We start from the raw sequence: 18,637 nt of genomic DNA, 5'->3' as shown, positions 1-18,637 counted from the left end.
TCAGGACAGAAGGTGTGGATTACTACTGAAGGAACCACTGGAGCAGTAGTTGGACCTGCCAGTGCTCCCAGATCTTATGTGGTAGAGACAGACAGGTTTTCTAAGGAGAAATAGGAGCCACCTCACACCAACAGGGACTGTTACCAGATCTGGTCGAGCGGTGAGACCTCGTGTAAGATTGGATGTGTAATTCTCTGAAGTTATCCATTCAGGCCCTATTCAAAGCTGGCTTAGGCTGTTAGAGATGTTTACAATTATGTGTTTCGTTTAAATGTAAGTGAACAAGTGAGAGATGTGTATCATTTTAACGTTTGATAATGCTCTGCATTCCTGTTCTTGTGAGCTGAGTGAGTCATTATGAAGTATGTCTTTAGCTAAAAGGAGGTGTAGCAGGAGACTACTGTACCCATAAGGCTGTGTGTGTGTGTAGCTTGTATCAACAGTTGTAACAGGCTAAGCCACCTGAGACACTGCATTGAATGATTGTTCCTGTCTTAATGGTTTCAGCTCAGATGTTCTGCTTTTTCCTTTCAGTAGATCAAAGCAGCTCGTGCTCCTTCTTCTTCCAATTTAGAAGAAGAAGAAGGCGAAGGCTTCAGCGAAGTGGCGTTCATGGTCTCAGTGAACAGTCACGGTCACACACTGCATGTGGTTTTAAAAGCAACATGTCTGTTCACCACAACAATGGAGATGTGTAATATTAGTGCAGCTATGGTTTGTTCTTGAACATCAGTTCTGTTTTCTACTTTGATCACTTAGACCAAAAAAGTGTTGTTTTCAGATTCTTTCTTTTACATCTATAAAGCACCTGTTCATTTTTTTTATTACAGTTAGTTTCACATGAATGTTAGTGTTTCCTTTATGATCTTTTAATGCTTACACTACACTGTACATGTCTACATTAGAGACATTTCTGTTTCCTGTTTCTGTTGACTCAGAGTTGTGAAATGTTCTTTTATTTGATGCACAATATGAAGCTCATAATTTTCTTACAAATAAAACTCTAATGACAAACATGAACAGCTGTGCTTATTTCTGAGACATGAGTTTTTGAATGTGTTCATATTTAGACAGTGTGCATCTGTCTGCTGAAACTGTGATGTGAACCTGAGGTGATGGTCAACAGAAGGCAAATATACATCAATATAAAACAATATTGAAGTAATGTCTTTACCCTCTGCAGCGTGTGGACGCTGTGCACGCAATCACCTTATTCACTGTAGTAAACATGCACCGCTAGCTCAAGTGACTGACTGTCTCCATGGTTACATTGTATATTATTAGCTATGTAAACAGCTTCCAAAGATACCGCCATAGCTCTCTGCAGCTGTAACACGTTCACACTTTGCAAATCATTTCATGTTTTTGATAGTTATGAAGACCGAATATGTTTTTAAGGTCATGCTAGGCGGTTGCTATGGTGGTTGCTGTGGACTTGGGTGGACCGCGTCCGATTCCTGTTATTAGCTGTCCGCCACAGGAAGGCTGCGTTCCATTTACAAGTAGTGACAGTCTGCCGCAACTCGAACTCAAACCCCGCTTTGTTCTTTAATTATAGGCCTTTTATAGCCGTTCATGACACGCACACACACACATAAAGCACTTTGCCTCACCATGAGAATGCAACTTCACCTAACCTAACCTTAAAGTATCTGATATAGGATAGAAAAATGAAGCAACCAGAGATTTAATGATGAAGACTCTGGGTTCTGTAGTTCACGTTTTACAGTCCTGAATGACTCTTTGCATATGATTTATTGAAGAGGAGATTAGAATGCACTTTACATTTAGACTGTTGCTGTTTCATTTTTTACATTGTTGCCGTGTTATGTCATGAATAAGGTTCACCTGCTGGGGGTTTGATGGATCAGCTGGACAATACAGTCAAAGACAGACTTCATTCATCATATGCAAGAATCCTAGTTGGATTTTTGTTGTCACTCATGTTTTTGAACCAAATATTGAAAACAATTCTGACAGACTGGATACCTGGTCAGGTGTACATTACCTTGTACTCAAGCATCCCAGGACAGAGCCCTGCCCCACCATGAGCCTGGGTGGATACGTGGTTATAATATAAAAGGACCAATACTGAATATGAATATTTCATGAAAATTGAATTATAATACAAATTAGTAATAAGGGTTTCTCTGCACCCTTATCTACCCCATACTCAAAGAGCTGCGGGCAGAGAGGGTGACAGGAGAGGATGGCACTGAAGAGAAGATGCTCGGTTTCTGGAGTCTCCTGGTCCTGTCAGTATTAGTAGGATGCATCTGCTGTGTCTTCTCGTGGATGCTCACCTACCTTGACTCCTTCCAGCCTGGTATGGATTTCCCAACACTGCGGACAGTGGCCCACGTCAGAGACGTTTAATATTGATTACATATGTCTGAATTGCTAACCCTAACCCTAGCTCAACAGACCACAATGCCCTGGACTGTCAGTATTATTACATGCTGTGAACATAAGTAGCTTTGATCACAGTTTATGTTGTAAAAGAGAAGGAATATTGAAAAAAAAGATCAACATTGTGATATTATTTCTTCCAAACTGACCAGAAACATGCTTGTCAGACTCTCACAGCAAAGGATCAGACTCACTGTGCATGACGGCTCAGGCCAATGATGTCTGTTAGATTGTCAGTTGTTTAGTGCTTCTGTACAGTTAGGGTCACCGTCTCTATTTCAGAATAATTAATATGTGGAAAACACTAAAAGTTGATTGTCTTCCAATATTCTAGCATAATTAAAAAACTTTGACTTTGTAAGTACATATTATTAGTCCTAATGCCAGCATGATTCTTCATAACTCCTGCTTTGAAATACTGAACTTTAAAATGTACCTGATGAAAGATCATTTACAGTGGCACTCTGTCAGGATCATTCTGACTGTAAGATCACTGTATTAATCTGAATCCTTCTGAAATGTGCTGTGAATGAATGCTGATGCAACTCACTGTGGGAAAGCTGTTAATAAAAGGAATCTGTGACACATGCAGCACATTCACAGAGGAAGAGGACACAAAGGGAGGACACGCAGAGGCTGTGTTGAAGTCAGAAATCCAAATCTTTATTAAAAAACAGGCGGCGGTAACAAACAGGAAGACGAGCAGTCCATCAAACAGTCTACAGGGTCAAACATACAGAGAATTCAAACAGCAGTAAAAAATAACTGGACACTGAAAAACTTAAAGCAATGTGTGACGCAATAAAGGAAGCAGCGCAGTATATTCACTGAATTATCATCAATTACAAAAGAGAAAAACGACGATTTCTAAGGATTATTTTCTTAAATGCAGTTAGAGTGTGGCTGGTAAAGATGGAAACATACAGAATGTAAACTGTGTGAGTTTGTGAACTTTGTTAGTAACAAATGAGGTAAAAACCCAAAACAGACAAAACACAGAAAGAGGCTCTCAGTATTCATTCATAATTAGAAAGAAACATTCTGGTCGTGGATTTTTACAGTCTTAGTTTCGCTCGCTGTCATCATTATAATCATCATGATCAATGGCGAGGTCCTGAGGTGGGCGGGGCTGTCTCTGGTGATGTCACCATGAAGGAACAGCATCTGGCACGTGTTGCTGAAACATCCCAGTACACTGGTGTAGTTTCCTCTCCAGCTGTTTGACACGTGACACTTGAACATTAAGGGGAAGAAGAAGAAACAGTGTTAGGTCAGGTGACCACATGGTTTCTAAAGTAACTGACAGGAAGTAACCAGGCCGTTAGAAATGGATGGCATGTGTTTAGAGTTACTGGAGTTGGGTAACTCTACTTACCAAAAGCAGAAGCACACAGATGAAGGATCAGATGCTGAATGTTGCAGGAACATGCTCGTGTGTGGTGGTCATTCAGTGCTGCTCCGGCAGGTTACACAGTCCAAGACTGATATGCTGCCCATCTGAGAGTTTGAAAACACACATGCAAAGATTTATTTTGTATTACAGTCAAAGTTGGATGTTCATTTTTGTCCTTTAAAAATGTTTGTGTATTTGAAAGCGCTAACATTTAAGGATGACTTGGATCGTCTCCTTTAAAGGGGAGACAAGTGTATCCACTGATCCACGTCACTTTACCTGGATGATGACTCCTCCCCCCTCACTCAGAAACACTCCTAATATAACCAAGCAAATAAATAATATTGAAGATTTACTTACATCATTACAAAAACAGCAAAAACATCTCCCTTTGATTCTATTTCTCCATTCCTGCTGAACATCAGGCAACAAATATCTCAATAAATCACAGTAAAATGTAAAGCACATTCTTTCTCTGCTTTGTCTAACCTCTGCAGAGCCTCTGTCAAGAAAATCATAACTGTAAGCATAAAATCAAAATATACATTTCATAACACGTCACTGGACAAACCTCGGTCAGCTGATTTCCTCTGTGCAGTGCAGACGAACATCAGTCAGCAAGTGACTCTGCTGGTTCTTCTGAGGAAACACCACCGTCTCTCCACACCGTCACCATCTGTGAGCACAAACTGCCGCTCTGCTCTGCCAGCATGTAGGAATCACATATCACACACACAGGGGTGAAGAAACATCAGAGCTCAACTTTGGATACTTTAGATCTTAACAGATCAAAGCAGCTCTTAGTTTCAACAATCAGACAAACAATGATACCAAACTGATTCTGTATGAATACAATATGGTATTTTCAATACAGCTGTCAAATTAATTTATTAAAACTAATACAGATATATGTATATTTTTTTTGATAAATTAGTTTGCTAAATTATAAGAATATATTTTTTTATTTTTTTTTCATTTAACAATTGCAACTGAAAGAAATTAAATATTGAACAAAAATATATTGTCACATTCTGAGCATGCTCAGCACGCTGACAGACTTGAAGTTGCTACAGATTTTAAGAATGTCACAGGCTGGGTCTCTGACCCAGCGCTCTGAGTTCATTTTTGTATTTGTCTCATTTTGATATGTGATTAGTTTTGTGTCATTTCCTATCTAGCTTTAGTTTAAGCTGTTATTTATTATTGTTCCCTTGGTTTTCTATGTTTTGGGTTCTTGTATTATTCTTCACGTATTAGGTCTGTTAAGTTGTGTTGTCATGTCTAGTTTTAGTATTTCCCGTTTTATTCTGACAGTGTCATGTGTTCTTTGTTCATTGTATTTAGCTTTCCTCCTCCTGGTCCTGTCATTTAGGTTTATGTCAGTCAGCTGTTTCCCCCATGTGTCTCCACTTCCCCTGATCACCTCATGTATGTATTTAAGCCCTCTGTTTTCTGCATGTCATTGTCGGGTCGTCTGTTTACCTCACCTCAGTCATAGGTCTAGGTTTCGTCTGTCATTTCCGCGTTAGTCATAGTCTTAGCCTGTTTATTTCCACCTCAGTCATAGTTATAGTTTTTGGTCTCAGTACCGTTTAGTATTTTGTTTCTTAGTGTCTTGTCAGTTTACTTTGGTTTCCTGGTTTACTTCTGCCGTCATCTAATAAAGGATCACTTTTTCTGTTCAACCTTCAACTCCTCGTCCTCATCTGCTTTTGGGTCCTGTTTCCATTACACACCGGCGCACCCCGCCATGACAAAGAAGTGATAATTATGGGGAAGAAACTTCTCTTGTTCATCCGTTTAATCAAACATTTGATGCCTCAGCTGTCTCAGTCTATAGCGTTCTGCAACTACAACTAACCTGAAGCTTGGATTTGGCTGCAGGTGCCCCTGTACATCCTTCTCAGATGTGGGTACCAGTTAATCCCACTTCTTCCTGACCTTTGCTTCATCACAAGACCAAAGGTGGCATCCCGTGTCACAGTCTTATCATCATCCAGAAGAAACATTTGAAGAAACATCATGGAGAAGAAACATTTACGCGCCTCCTGGTTTTGTTTTCTGATCCTGCGAAAAGACTGAGGACAAAGCCCAGAGAACACGAGATACACAACATTCAGACTCAACAGCCTCCATAAATGAAGAGCACCAGGTTGGTTCAGTTATAGTAGATATGAGCATACTTCACATTACTGGGTATGAATAATAATGAGGAGGCAAACTTTGAAGATGCAGCGCATGATGTCCCATCATCAGACTGTAAACAAACATCCACCAGGCTTCTTTGTTGCCAAAATTGATGATTCTCCTATCAGGGATCAGTAGCGTGTATTAACGTGTGGTATAAGCAGCAGTCACTGAAATATTACTGTTTCAGATAAGAAATCTAGGACATAAAAGCCAGGGTGGGAGGGATCTCTGCAAACTGACTTACCTCTGCAAGTGTGAAGCTCAACAAAAATCTGACTCTCCAGTCACAGATAGGGATGGGTATTGATAAGATTTTCACGATTTGATTCCATTTTCGATTCTGTTTAACGATTCGATTCTTTATCTATTCTTTTTAAAAAAGGAGAACACTAAGGTCGATTAGCTTAGAACTTTGTTTTATAGCTTCTCTTTGAACAAGATATAAATTTAGGAGTAACATGGCCTTACAAACACAGCAGTGAGATCTTAAGAGATCCAGCCTACGGCTCTTCAATGGGGTGTCACAGGGTCCCCAGGAAAAGAAATTGTAAATGTAAAATAATAAAATAAATATTCTTCTGTAGCAATAACAAAGTATAACATAAATTAATCTGTAGCAATTACACAAGAATATCCAGTAATGTCCCTGTGTACAAAAGGCCAGCCAGTTCGCAGAACTCATGAACGGAGCCACATCTGCGGAGTAAGATATCAGCATACTGCTGCCGTTTAGCCAATGAGCGGTGAGGCAACCCATTCTCTTCGCCAATCAGAAGACACAATTCTACCTCATCACTACGCACACGTCGACGCAGAGAGTTCGGTCGGAGCTGCAGGTGGGAAGAGTCAGCAGAGTTTACTCACCGTGTGGATTTTCGTTCCTTCTAATGCTGTTAGCGGTGTGCGTCCATGAGACTGTAAGTTTCTGTGTTTTATCGTGTTTGTTCTTTGCTGCGGCCATTATCCTCCCTTGTTTAATCCTTGGCGCCTACTTTGTTTACCGATTGTTACTGCCGTTTACTGCGAAGCAGCCTCTGCCGTGCGGTCATTAAGGGACCGTCACTAATTTCTCATGTTAGCTCTGATGTAAAGTGCCTAGTTAGGATTTATGTAAATAGTAAAATTAGCATTTGTTGACACTCCCTTATTTTGGTTGAATGTTCCACTATCCAGTATTGTTTGTATTGTTGTATTACACATTTAATTCACTCTGTTCACATAATTATGGAAGACTTTTATGTTCTTTCCAACAGAAACCACACCATCACTCACCACACGGCATATAGCATTTTACAGCCTGTTAAATCCCCTCACTCACATTATGGATGTGTGCTTCGGATTCTTGTTAATAAATGAGTGAACGGCAGATACCTGAGTGGCAGTGGATTTTGTGGATACGCCATCTGTTCTTATCGGACAACCCTGTTGAGATTGTGGATTCATAGAGTCAGCACCTTATCATCTACATCATTCATAGTCAGGAGGTCAAGTCCATCCCTCTTAAAGTGACCTCCTCCATTACACCCTGCCTACAATTAAACACATTCACTTACCGAAAATCAGGGGCATCTGCTGTGGCAAATGGGTGCAAACCTTTTACCACAAACTTAGTCACTGCTTCGTCTATCCTGGCCTGAAAGGACACCGGTAGACTGCAGCAACAACTGCCAGCACCTGAGCCAGCCAGACTCTGTCTGTCTCTCTCATCATGGTCACCTAAATGCACAGTAATAGCAGGTTTTGTAATAAGGCAGATCGCGCTAACATAATATGCACTGTTAGTTGATTATTTACCTGCCGCATTAACGGGAGAGGACGTGCAAACGTTACTGCTGCTGCTGGGTTGAGATTCACGAGATTCATTTAAGGTCATCGCGTCTTTTGTGAGCAAATGCTTTTGCATATTCGTAGTGTTTCCTCCCTTAAATGAAATATCCACTTTGCAAGTATTGCAAGGTCCCCTGTTGTCATCCGTTCTCGTAAAGTATAATCAAACTTTTGAGCGTTTGAGCCGCTTAGGCGCCGTGTTTCCTGCCAGGTAAATGATGCTCCGCAATGTGGTGACGTCATTCGGGGCGACTGGAATTGATAAGGGAATCGTTTGCAAAAATGGCAAACAGTTCCAAGGAATTGAAACAGTGGGAACCGGTTCTCCACAAGAACCGGTTTTCGATACCCATCCCTAGTCACAGACAAACAAAAACTCCAGCTGGGAGATAGAAAACGCTGTCTGGGTCTTGCTGGATGTTGCTGGTCAGAGTCCACACATTAGCAGAGTGCTTCTTGGTCTCACTGACCCATGTGGACAGCGACTGTGGAGAACTGTTCTGGAAAACAGAAAAAGACAATTAAAATAACAAAAAGCCAAACAGGATTTCCACAAAGACTCTCTTGGAATCAGCAATCAAAAAAAATCACTGGTTCATATTTCAATCAAATATGAACAGGTTCCTTAACTGTATGCAGTTCAGATCTGATTTAATTTAATTTCCTTCACACAGCACATTCGTCCAGGCTGACAGGTAAACATAGAATTAATCTCAGGTAACATGACTCATAGTAGAGATTCAGTTAGAAAGATTGCAGGCTCTAATATTATTACCACACAATCCAAGGACACACCAACAGCTCCGATTTGTAGAACTATTTAAACAAATGTCTTCTGAATATTCAATTCATGTTCACAGTGGGAGGGAGGGGGGGGGTGTAGAATATTTCTAACATTTTGAGTTATTTTCCAGTGTTAGAAAATCAGCACTGCTCAGTGTTAGCCATTTCTCCAGGCTGGAGAAATTGATCAGGAGGGCTAGCTCTGTGGTCGGCATGAAGCTGGACACTCTGGTGACAGTGGCAGAGAAAAGGACATTAAAGAAACTGATGGACATCATGGACAATGCCAGGCATCCTCTGCACACGGCCATTAACAACCAGAAGAGTCTGTTCAGTGACAGGTTGCTTCTCCCCAAGACAAGAACTAGCAGACTTAAAAACTCCTTTGTCCCACACGCCATCAGACTGTTTAACTCCTCTCTGGAGGGGAGAGGGAGGGGAAACAGGAGGACAAAGGAGGGGGGAACAACTAAGCTGTAGTGCCTCTTCACCTCACTGTGCAATACCTTGTGCAATACTTTTTGTAAATAGTCAACAGTGCAATAGACTCAAGACTTGAAATGTGCAATTCACTTGTATTTTTATTTTTTATTCCTATTTATTCTATTTATCCCCTTTGTATATTTTATTTATATTTGTTTCTGTATTTATATATGTGTGTGTGTGTGTGTGTGTGTGTGTGTGTGTGTGTGTGTGCGCGCGCGCGTGTGTGTATATATATATTTATATATATATATATATATAACAATTCTGTAACTGTAACTTCGGTCGTTGCTGTGCTTTTTTTGGAAATCAAATTTCCCAGAGGAACCCACCCGAGGGATTAATAAAGTTCTATCTTATCTTATCTTATCTCTTATCTTGTTAATCTTCAAAACTGACTAGGTTACTTTTAAACATATAACACTGTCAAAAGTGTTAATTTAACACTCAACAGTGTTGTATTTAACACTCAGAGGTGTGGACCCATATAGACACTCTCCAGTGTTAATTTAACACTGGAGATTTTGCTGTGCACACGCGAGAGTCAGGCAGCTTAAATGTGTTTGTCTTCATCTGTAGTTACGTTTCATTGGCTGGAAATGTGCTAACTGGAATCCTTCACGAGTCCAGATGAACAAAAACAAGTGTTTACTGCTCCACGCTGCACGAATCTGAATCAAAATCACTCAGACGCGCCCACGTAGGCATTCCACTAAAACCATGTGACCACCTTCACCTTTAAACCTGTCGTGAATATAAATTTAGACTCTTCACTTTATTTTGAAAGAACAGATTTGCAGGAAGTGCGGCTGCTGCAGAAACTCTTCACTTTTCACTGGCTTTAATCTTGAAGGTTTCTCCAGATGTGGAACTTTCATGCTAAACATTCAACATCTGACGACCGTCTCCGTGTAAAACACTGACAAACTCAAACTTTATACGGTAACTGACAGATTTATTCCTCCATTTTCAGGCATTTCACAATGAACTTGGATTAGTTTGATGATTTTATTCACGTTGGTGAATAAAACCAGCCAAGAGGCTGATTCCTGCAGAGGAGGAGGCAGAGTGGAGGAATCTGCAGGTTCTGTCTCTAACACACAACCAGAGCTTCAATCATAACGAGCACATAATAAAACCATGATCCCCCCTAATCGACTCTTTTAGCCTGTTTCCTCTGGATCGAACAGGATCTAACAAACCCCAGCTTCTGCTGGGACACTGGTCATCATGGGAGGAAAAAGATGGCTGCCGTGTTGCTGTTTCCTTTCTTACACCGGGGTTATACTTCCTGTATCTGTGGGTCTGAGTTTTTAATCAGAGGATGAACTTAAAGCTTTCAGTCTGCTCTACAACCCACCACCTATCCACACGTCTGCTAAGTGGACTGGAAATCAGTAAAACTTCTACCAGACTTTAGTAAATATTGCATTAAGATGATCAGACAGATTTTAATCTCAGCATCATGCACACAGATTTTTCAGGACACTGGAAGAGTTCCTGCCGTGGATTTAGATGTTAGTGTTGTGTGGATGATCCCATTCTGTCATCTTTGTGTTACTAACACTGATGCTTTTACACTTTAGGACCCTCGAGACCTCTGCTGCTCAGCCGTCCTGATCGCTGCCTCCACTTTAACCAGAGGCTGTAACCTCTGATCATTTCACCTGCACCGACAGTAAAACTCTTCTCCAGAACCAAACGTGCCATAAACCCGTCACAGCTTCATCATCAGCTCAGTCTCAGCAACATGCAGACGACCGAGCAGCAGAAACTCTGCAGGGAACGTCTGAAGTCTGTTCTTCAGTTTTCCCAGCTCACTGTTTATTGAACATGAGACAGAAAAATAACTTCACCTTTAATGTGAAACTTTTATCGCCTGTGACATGTTTGCAGGAAGTTTTCGTGCTGTGATCAAGTGTCACAGCCATAAATATCACACAAGGTAAAAACTACAAGTCCCAGCATCCTCTGTGTTTAGGGAGGAGCAGTGAAACAATGTACATTTCAAATTCCTTTAATTTTAAATATGTTTATATTGTCTATCCTGTAAAATAGTCAGATGTCTATTCATATTAATGTACAGAATTCACCTGCTTGCTGCTACTACTGTACATTCACCCAATATATATATATATAATGTTCTTCCTCTACCCCCCCAATTTTTGCACATGTCGAGGAGCGTGTCAGGCTACATTTCACTGTGTGTTATACTTATATAACTATGCATGTGGCAAATAAAGAACCTTGAACCTTGAACCTTGAAAGTGAAAGTGTTGATCCTCCGTTCAGAGCAGCAGGAGGAGGAAGGCGGAGCTGAGGCAGGTGAGTGTTAACATGAATATGTTTCTTCTTATGACATAAAATAATTCCACACTGTTCGTGTCTGTGGGTGAAACGTGAGGCCGGTCGGCTCCTCTGAGCGCTGGTTTCCTGTAAGTAGAGAGGAAGTGAGTTTAGCTGAGAGAGCAGGAGGAGAGTGAGAGCTGTGCTGAGGCAGGTGAGTGTTAACACCGCTCTGACATTACTGTGTCTCTGTGGCGGGAACAACAGGCTCCGTCAGTGGAGGCAAAAATAATCAGACTTTGGTTTTTCAAAGGAAACTACTTTATGTTGGGAGAAGCCGCGCGCTCATTGGATAACGGCTTGTCAATCTCAAGTTATTAGCCAATGAGCGCGCAGGTTCACAGTAAGACCCGCCCTTATCACGACGTCTTTTAAAAACTAAAATGGCGACAGAAACTTTTTTTTTTAATTAAACTTTATTTACAAACAACAGTATAACATACAAGGCACCATAATTAATCCGATTATGTTACATCCTCAGTTGAGCATCAGAGGCGGAGCCAGATATTTGAAACACCCGGGGCTTAGCCCAAAGAGTAGTATGCATGTGGGATTTTTTTTTTTTTTTGGGGGGGGGGTAGAAATGACTGAAAGATTAATAGGCTCTGTTCAAAAAAGAATGACTTCATATAGGGAAAAATATATATCACATGTGCAGGACACCTTAAACGAGTTTTTTAATTAAGCAGCAAGGCAGAACAAGGTCAGGGCTGTATCAAGACACGAGGACTAAACCCCAATTCAACCAGACCCAGAACTGATCCAGAATTAAAACAGGACTACAACAGTTCAAAATCAGGACTACTTGGGACTTAACCAAGACAGAACCAGAATCAGAACTAGATGATAGCACTAAAAACCATCATAGACCTGCACTACACTTGTTTTTTACAGTTTTTTCTGAATGCTTAAACCCTAACTGTGATTCCTGTAGCACAATCTCTAAAACTATTCAGACTTATAGCAAAACCACTCACTGAGTTTGCAAAACTAAAAGCACAAAAACTGCTTTGCACTCAGTTTGCAATTTTGTAACACACACTTTGCAAAACTGTAGGCACAATTCACTGCACAACACTCAATTACCAAATTTCCAACACACTCCTAGCAAAAGTATACACATGTATGGCTATCATTAACACTAATTTGCCAACTGTCTGGCACACTTTCACATGTGAAAACTTTTTTAGATAATTAGTTCACTTTGCAATCAGCCTAAGCACTATAATACAGGTAAGCTGTGTGTGCGGAGTGCAATGGAGGGAGCAGGAAGAGTGAGAAGTAGAGGAGGCCGAGGAAGAGGACGTGGAGGTGAAGAAGTAGGATGAAGAGGACGACAAGGAGGAGCAAGAGGAAGACGAGGAGGAGGGAGAGGAAGATGAGGAGGGGGGAGAGGAAGGGTAGGAAGAGTAAGAAATAGAATTGCTGATGACATCAGAGCTACAATAGTGGACCATGTAGTCAACCATGTAATCAACCGTGGAATGACCCTGAGGGTAGCTGGCCAACGGGTCCAGCCTAACTCGAGCCGCTACACTGTAGCAAGCACCATAAGGACATCTTGAAATGAGAATCGGTCAGTACAGTCACTTCGCACAAAGATTTGTAGCACTGCCATATGCCAATGAGAAACACACCAATACCATTGATGTAAAAATACTGAAATTGTTACTTTACAGAATTGCTAGATGAGCAGATGCTGGGGCAGAGGAAGCATGTTCACTGCAGACCAAGTAACCCATATAGTCATTATGGCGATTGCAAATAATCCTATACTTGGAAATAAACACTTGTGTTTGTTTTGATGTGTTTGAATAAACACCAGTACTTGAAGTTTGGATCCCTCTATGCTTATGGATCTATGACAGAAGTATGAGCTCAAACTGACATAGCCTACCTTGTGCACAGAGAAAGCAAAAGCCAGATGTGTTTTGTATTCATACCATCAGTGTGCAGTTGGCGCATTGTGTGCTTAGTAGATGATGGCTTGTGTGTACTGTTTGATACGGAAACACCATTTTTACGAAGGTGTGAAGAGTTAATCTAGCTGTGTTTGCTTTTGCAAGAGAACTACAATGTTTTGATTATTGGGTGACAGGTTTTCTTATTTGTGTGAAGAGTTTTGCAAAATTAGCCAATAGTTACAAAAAATGTGCTCAAGCAATCAGAAAAAACTGTAATTCTACCAAAGTCCACTATTTAGATTCAGAAAAGTTTATATAATTATTTAGCCTTGTTGTACAAACAAGCCTGCAGAACTTAATAAATACAGAATTTGAAAAATAACAAACCTAAAAAGAAACACTAGGTACGAGATACATGAGGACCTATGATACGGTGATACTTTTGGTAAACAACCATTTGACTAACATGTGTGTCTCACCTGCTCTTGTTCATCTGTTCTGTCCTCGTTCTCCTCTCTCTCCCTCTTTGTGCTGACAATCATCAAATATACAGTTGAAACCAGATATTTACTCTTCAGATAAAAACACTTTTTTAATTGTAACATCAAATCAGACTAAATGTTTATTTTTTTAGATTGATAAATATAAAAACATATTTGTTAACTTTAAGAGTAAAGAGAGAAACTATCTGTATTTCTTAATAGCAAATGGCACCAAATTGTATTCAGATTGAGCCACACTTATGAAGCTCCACAGTTCTTTTTCTGGTGTTTTGGTTGATATCTCTTGATGTTCCCATGTCAAAGAAACAGGCTCTGTGTTTTGCCTTATATGCATCCACAGGTGTGCCACCAGTTTACTCACATGGACTCTACAAACCTATCAGAAGCTTCTTCAGCTCAGAATGGAATCGTCTGGAGTTTTCTTATTAATTAACAATAAACTTAGTGTATATGTACTCCTTAATATGATGAAAGTGATAATAAATAGACAGCTCTGTCTCTCTTTATTCTGACATTTAACTAATTCAAAAGATATTTCAATATTTATCTAAAACAAAAGTTTAATCTAAATTGATGTTGTACAGTAAAAATGTTTTATGTTTTCTCCCTAAAGTGTATGTAAATATCTGGTTACAAATGTGAATATCCTGCTGTGTACTGAAATCCCTCTTGTTTTGCATAGAAATGACCAACATACAAAACATAATATATAAAATAACATCTACCTGAGTTTTTTCTTTGAAAGAAGCCTCGAATGTCCATTCTTATGTTTCAGTACATAACTGAAACCGATTTAGTCGGGGAGGGTAAGAACTGAAAATATGAAATAAACACACGTAAGCTAAGACTCTCTAAAAAAATAGCATTTGTTCGGCTTTTCATTTTGCCATTTGTTGATTCACTCGAAGAGCAAGTAAGGTAATATTGGTCAAGTGATCAGTTTGATATCAATCTTTCGTGATGCACCGTCATATTTACATTATTTGTACAGTACGAATGATTTTCTTTGGTACCTGGTCAAACTTAAGCTCTCCTTAGTATGGCTGGTTTTGTTTCTCCAACAGCGCACTCACTGCTGGCAGCAGCTGCCCCGCCCCCTCGCTCAGTCGCTTAGTGCCTGAGCTCGGATCATACCAATATCAGGGGGGGATTCACGCACAGTCGTAAATTCCCACAGTGTGCACTATGTGCTTCGAATATTGTGTGTACTTTTTGTTTTATACAGTTGTCAGCCAGGCATCTAACTATGAAAAATTACACTCCAAAAGACCCCGGGCTTCTGACAAAACAACCCGGGCTTAAGCCCAGTAAGCCACCCCCACGCTCCGCCCCTGTTGAGCATTATAGCAAAACAAACAAACAAAACGAACAAAAAAACAACAACAACAACAACAATAAGCACAAAGCTAAAAGAGTTAGCACAAAAAGAAAGAACAGTCATTGAAGGATTTGAACCAAAGGCAAAAAATAACGTGCAAAAAAAGGGCAGTCGTGATTATAAAATAGGGAGGTTTTTTTTTTACATAGATTAAACTCGTTAAATAAAACAACAAGTTTATGGGCTTTCTTGTTATTCACAAGTTTCAGCGATTTAGCCCAGAGTCTAAAGTCATTCAGCCATCTGTTTATACATGGTTTAGCTTTAAAGTATCTGCATTTGTGAAGAAAAAATTTTCCCATTAACAAAATCGTCCTAATCAACAGGTCAAAATCTGCATTCTCAGCAAGTATTCCAAATTTTATTACTGTCACTGTCAAATGTGGTAACTGAATTCTCCTGTCCAAAAATTAGTAGTAAGTCCATCTGTCCCTGGGGACTTGTTTAATGCCATTTTCATGACCACCAAATCCAGTTCCTCAATTTTAAACTCTGAATCCCACAGATCTTTGAAAGGCTTGTCAATACATGGGATGAGATTATGAATCTTATCAAAGAAACTATCAGAATCAGCTGCTGAATATTCTGAGGAGTACAATTTGGAATAAAAAGTGAAGACTTCCTTTTCAATCTTTCTGAAATCTTTACATTCAGTCCCATTTATCAACAAGCTTGAGATTAGATTTCTCTGCTGTCTACACTTTTCCAGCTTACTAAAATATGATGAGTTCTTTTCTAGTGATGGGTCGTTCGCGAACGAAATGGCTCTTAGAGCCGGCTCTTTGAAGTGAACGACGGGAGCCGGCTCCTTATTGGGAGCCGTGGGGTTTTTTTTTCTTTCTCTTGCCCTCTCACTAACCTTTTTCGCTTAATGCCACACCTGAGCCTTGTGTTTGCGCTGAGCAGAGGGGGGAGGGAAGCAAACACAGCTGTGTGTTTGTGCCCCTCCCGCCTCTGCTCAGCGCTGGGCAGAGGGGGGAGGGGCGGTAGTTACACTCACAGCAGCAGTAGAACACGAACAGAGCAGGAGGGAGAGAGAGAAAGAGAGCAACAACAAGAGACAACGTCGTCAATTTAGAAAGGTACAGTAAAGAAAATGAATGAAGCAACCAAGAAAACAAGCAAAATCTGGAACCACTTCAATTTTATTGACAGTACAAAGGCAGAGTGTAGAGTCTGCAAGAAAAGAATTTCATATAGAGCTGGCTCCACAAACAATATGAATAGGCAAGCAGGAAGGCTCTCTCCCAAAAAATCATCCCAGGCATATATGAAAGAGAACGTGCATCACTGCAAGAGAGGGTTAAAAAAGCCACAGCAGTGTGTCTAACAACTGACAGCTGGACATCCCAAACCACCACATCCTTCTTGTCAGTTACGTGTCACTTTATTGAAAATTATAAAATGGTATCCTGTCTTCTGGATTGTTTTGAGTTCAGTGACAGACACACTTCTGAGAACTTAGCAGAAGAGCTGCTCAAAGTGGCAAAAGAGTGGGATGTGGAAAAGAAAGTGGTTTGCTGTGTTACTGACAATGCAGCTAACATAACAAAAGCAATTAAAATCCTGAAATGGACCCACCACCCATGTCTTGCGCACACAATTAACCTTGTTGTGAGAGATGCTTTGAAGGTGATGAAGCCAGCTGTGGACAAAGTGAAGGCAATAGTGGAATTTTTCCACAGGAGCACAACAGCCACACACAAGCTCAAATCTACCCAACAACAGATGGGCATGCCTGAGCTAAAGCTCAAACAAGAATGTATCACAAGGTGGAACTCAACCTTTCATATGCTAAAACGGATTCTGGAGTCCAAGGATGCTGTCATCTCTACCCTGGCAGTTATCAATGCACCGGTTGACCCTCTGAGCCATGAGGAATGGGAGGTACTACAGCAGGCATGCACTGTTTTGGAGCCATTTGAGCAGGTCACCGTGGAGATCAGTGCAGACAGGTGAGTGTGCAAATGTTATTGCATTATTATTATTATTAGTAGTAGTCGTAGTTAGTTGCATTGCTGGTATGAAAAGTAGATTAGACATGATCATAAATAATAATATACTGCTGAATTTTAAAAAAGCATAATTTTGAAACTTGTTATGTACTCTTTTTCAGCCATGTCACAGCCTCCAAAATGTTAATCCTGTGCAAGGGTCTGCAGAGAGTGACAGCTGAACACCAAACCAGAGTAACTACTGGAAAAGTGAAAGAGTTGGTGGATGCTCTCTGTGCATCCATGGACAGAAAATTCCACAGAATGGAATATAATGCTGTTCTCTCTGAAACCACCATTCTTGATCCAAGATTCAAGAAGCTGGTCTTTAATGACAACAGAGCGGTGGATGAAGCTCTTCAGAGAATAACTGCAGCAGCAAGATCCAGCCAACCAACTCCACTGCCAGGGAACCAAGAGGGAGAAGAGGCAGAAGAGGATGAACAAAAGGAGCAACAAGCATCTGCTGTTTGGAGGTTCTTTGAAGAACGAGCAAATAGAGACACTACCAGAAGGAATCCCTCAGCAGATGTAATACTGGAAGTGAGATCCTACATTGATGAGCCCCTTTGCCAGAGAAGTGCAGATCCACTGAGCTGGTGGGAGACAAAGGCTTATACTTATCCACGTCTTACCCAGGTGATGACACGGAGACTTTGCATTGTAGCAACATCAGTCCCCTCAGAGAGAATCTTCTCCAAAACAGGACAGATAATGAATGACAGAAGAAACCGGATCAGCTCCTCAAAGCTAAGGCACTTGATATTCCTGAATGCCAACCTTTCCGTCAATTAAAGATCTGGTTGTTCATGTTTTCTTTTTGTTTTGCATATTTTAATTGATATTTTATTGTGTTGTGGTTTGTAGTGTTTTGTGTTCTTTCGTTTTGAATTGGTTTAAAAGGAAAAAAGCTGAAAATTTAAAAGGAAAAAAGTTGAATTGTAAATAGTTGGTTTTTGTACTTATAATTTATTTTTTTTTACATTTTGTGTGCTGTGAATAAATACAAGAATATTTATATGATAAACATTTATAAATAAAAAAGACATTTTTTACATTAGTAGTTCATTGTGTGCATGATTTTATATTGTTGTTAATAATAAATTACTTAAAGCAATAAAACAACCTGAAGAGCCGGTTCGGAGCCGAAAGAGCCGGCTCTTTTTAGTGATCTGAGCCGAAAGAGCCGGTTCTCTAAAAAGAGCCGGAAATCCAATCACTATTCTTTTCACCTGCCTCAATCCACTTGGCTCTCGATCTTATAAAGGCACCGTGGGCTTTCTCTAGGTAAAGATCGTCCAATTTAGTTTGTAACTCCATCAATTTATTCTTCTCTTGCACGTTTAGTTTTTCTTTACTACAGCACTGAGTTATTTCACGAAGTAAATTACTTTCATATTCCCGTTTTTCCCTGTTCAGTTCTTTGC

The 18,637-nt window shown here is 40.3% G+C and overlaps 1 protein-coding gene and 1 long non-coding RNA gene across 3 annotated transcripts in view; one reads left to right on the top strand and one right to left on the bottom strand.

Annotated features, from left to right (window-relative positions):
• Positions 1-3,050: 3,050 nt before the first annotated feature.
• On the bottom strand, positions 3,051-5,853 carry LOC113016621 (uncharacterized). Of its 2 annotated transcripts, none has more exons than XR_003271273.1 (5): positions 5,664-5,853; positions 4,374-4,504; positions 4,012-4,119; positions 3,785-3,906; positions 3,051-3,708 (listed from the first exon to the last, which is right to left on the bottom strand). It is a non-coding gene; the product is annotated as an uncharacterized LOC113016621 (long non-coding RNA). The 2 variants fall into 2 exon arrangements; XR_003271272.1 differs by having other exon boundaries at positions 3,051-3,642.
• A 765-nt stretch (positions 5,854-6,618) lies between these two features.
• The window catches only part of LOC113016619 (NACHT, LRR and PYD domains-containing protein 3-like), a 133,925-nt gene continuing 121,906 nt past the window's right edge, over positions 6,619-18,637 (top strand). Inside the window, exon 1 of the mRNA XM_026159560.1 lies at positions 6,619-6,909. The gene's annotated coding sequence lies outside the window, so the exon portion shown is untranslated. The remainder of the gene's footprint in view (positions 6,910-18,637) is intronic.

Source organism: Astatotilapia calliptera, chromosome 23 (assembly GCF_900246225.1).
Source record: "Astatotilapia calliptera chromosome 23, fAstCal1.2, whole genome shotgun sequence".
NCBI classification, from domain to species: Eukaryota; Metazoa; Chordata; class Actinopteri; order Cichliformes; family Cichlidae; genus Astatotilapia; species Astatotilapia calliptera.
Note: the sequence above shows the minus strand (reverse complement) of the source record. Positions and strands in the feature narration are given on the sequence as shown.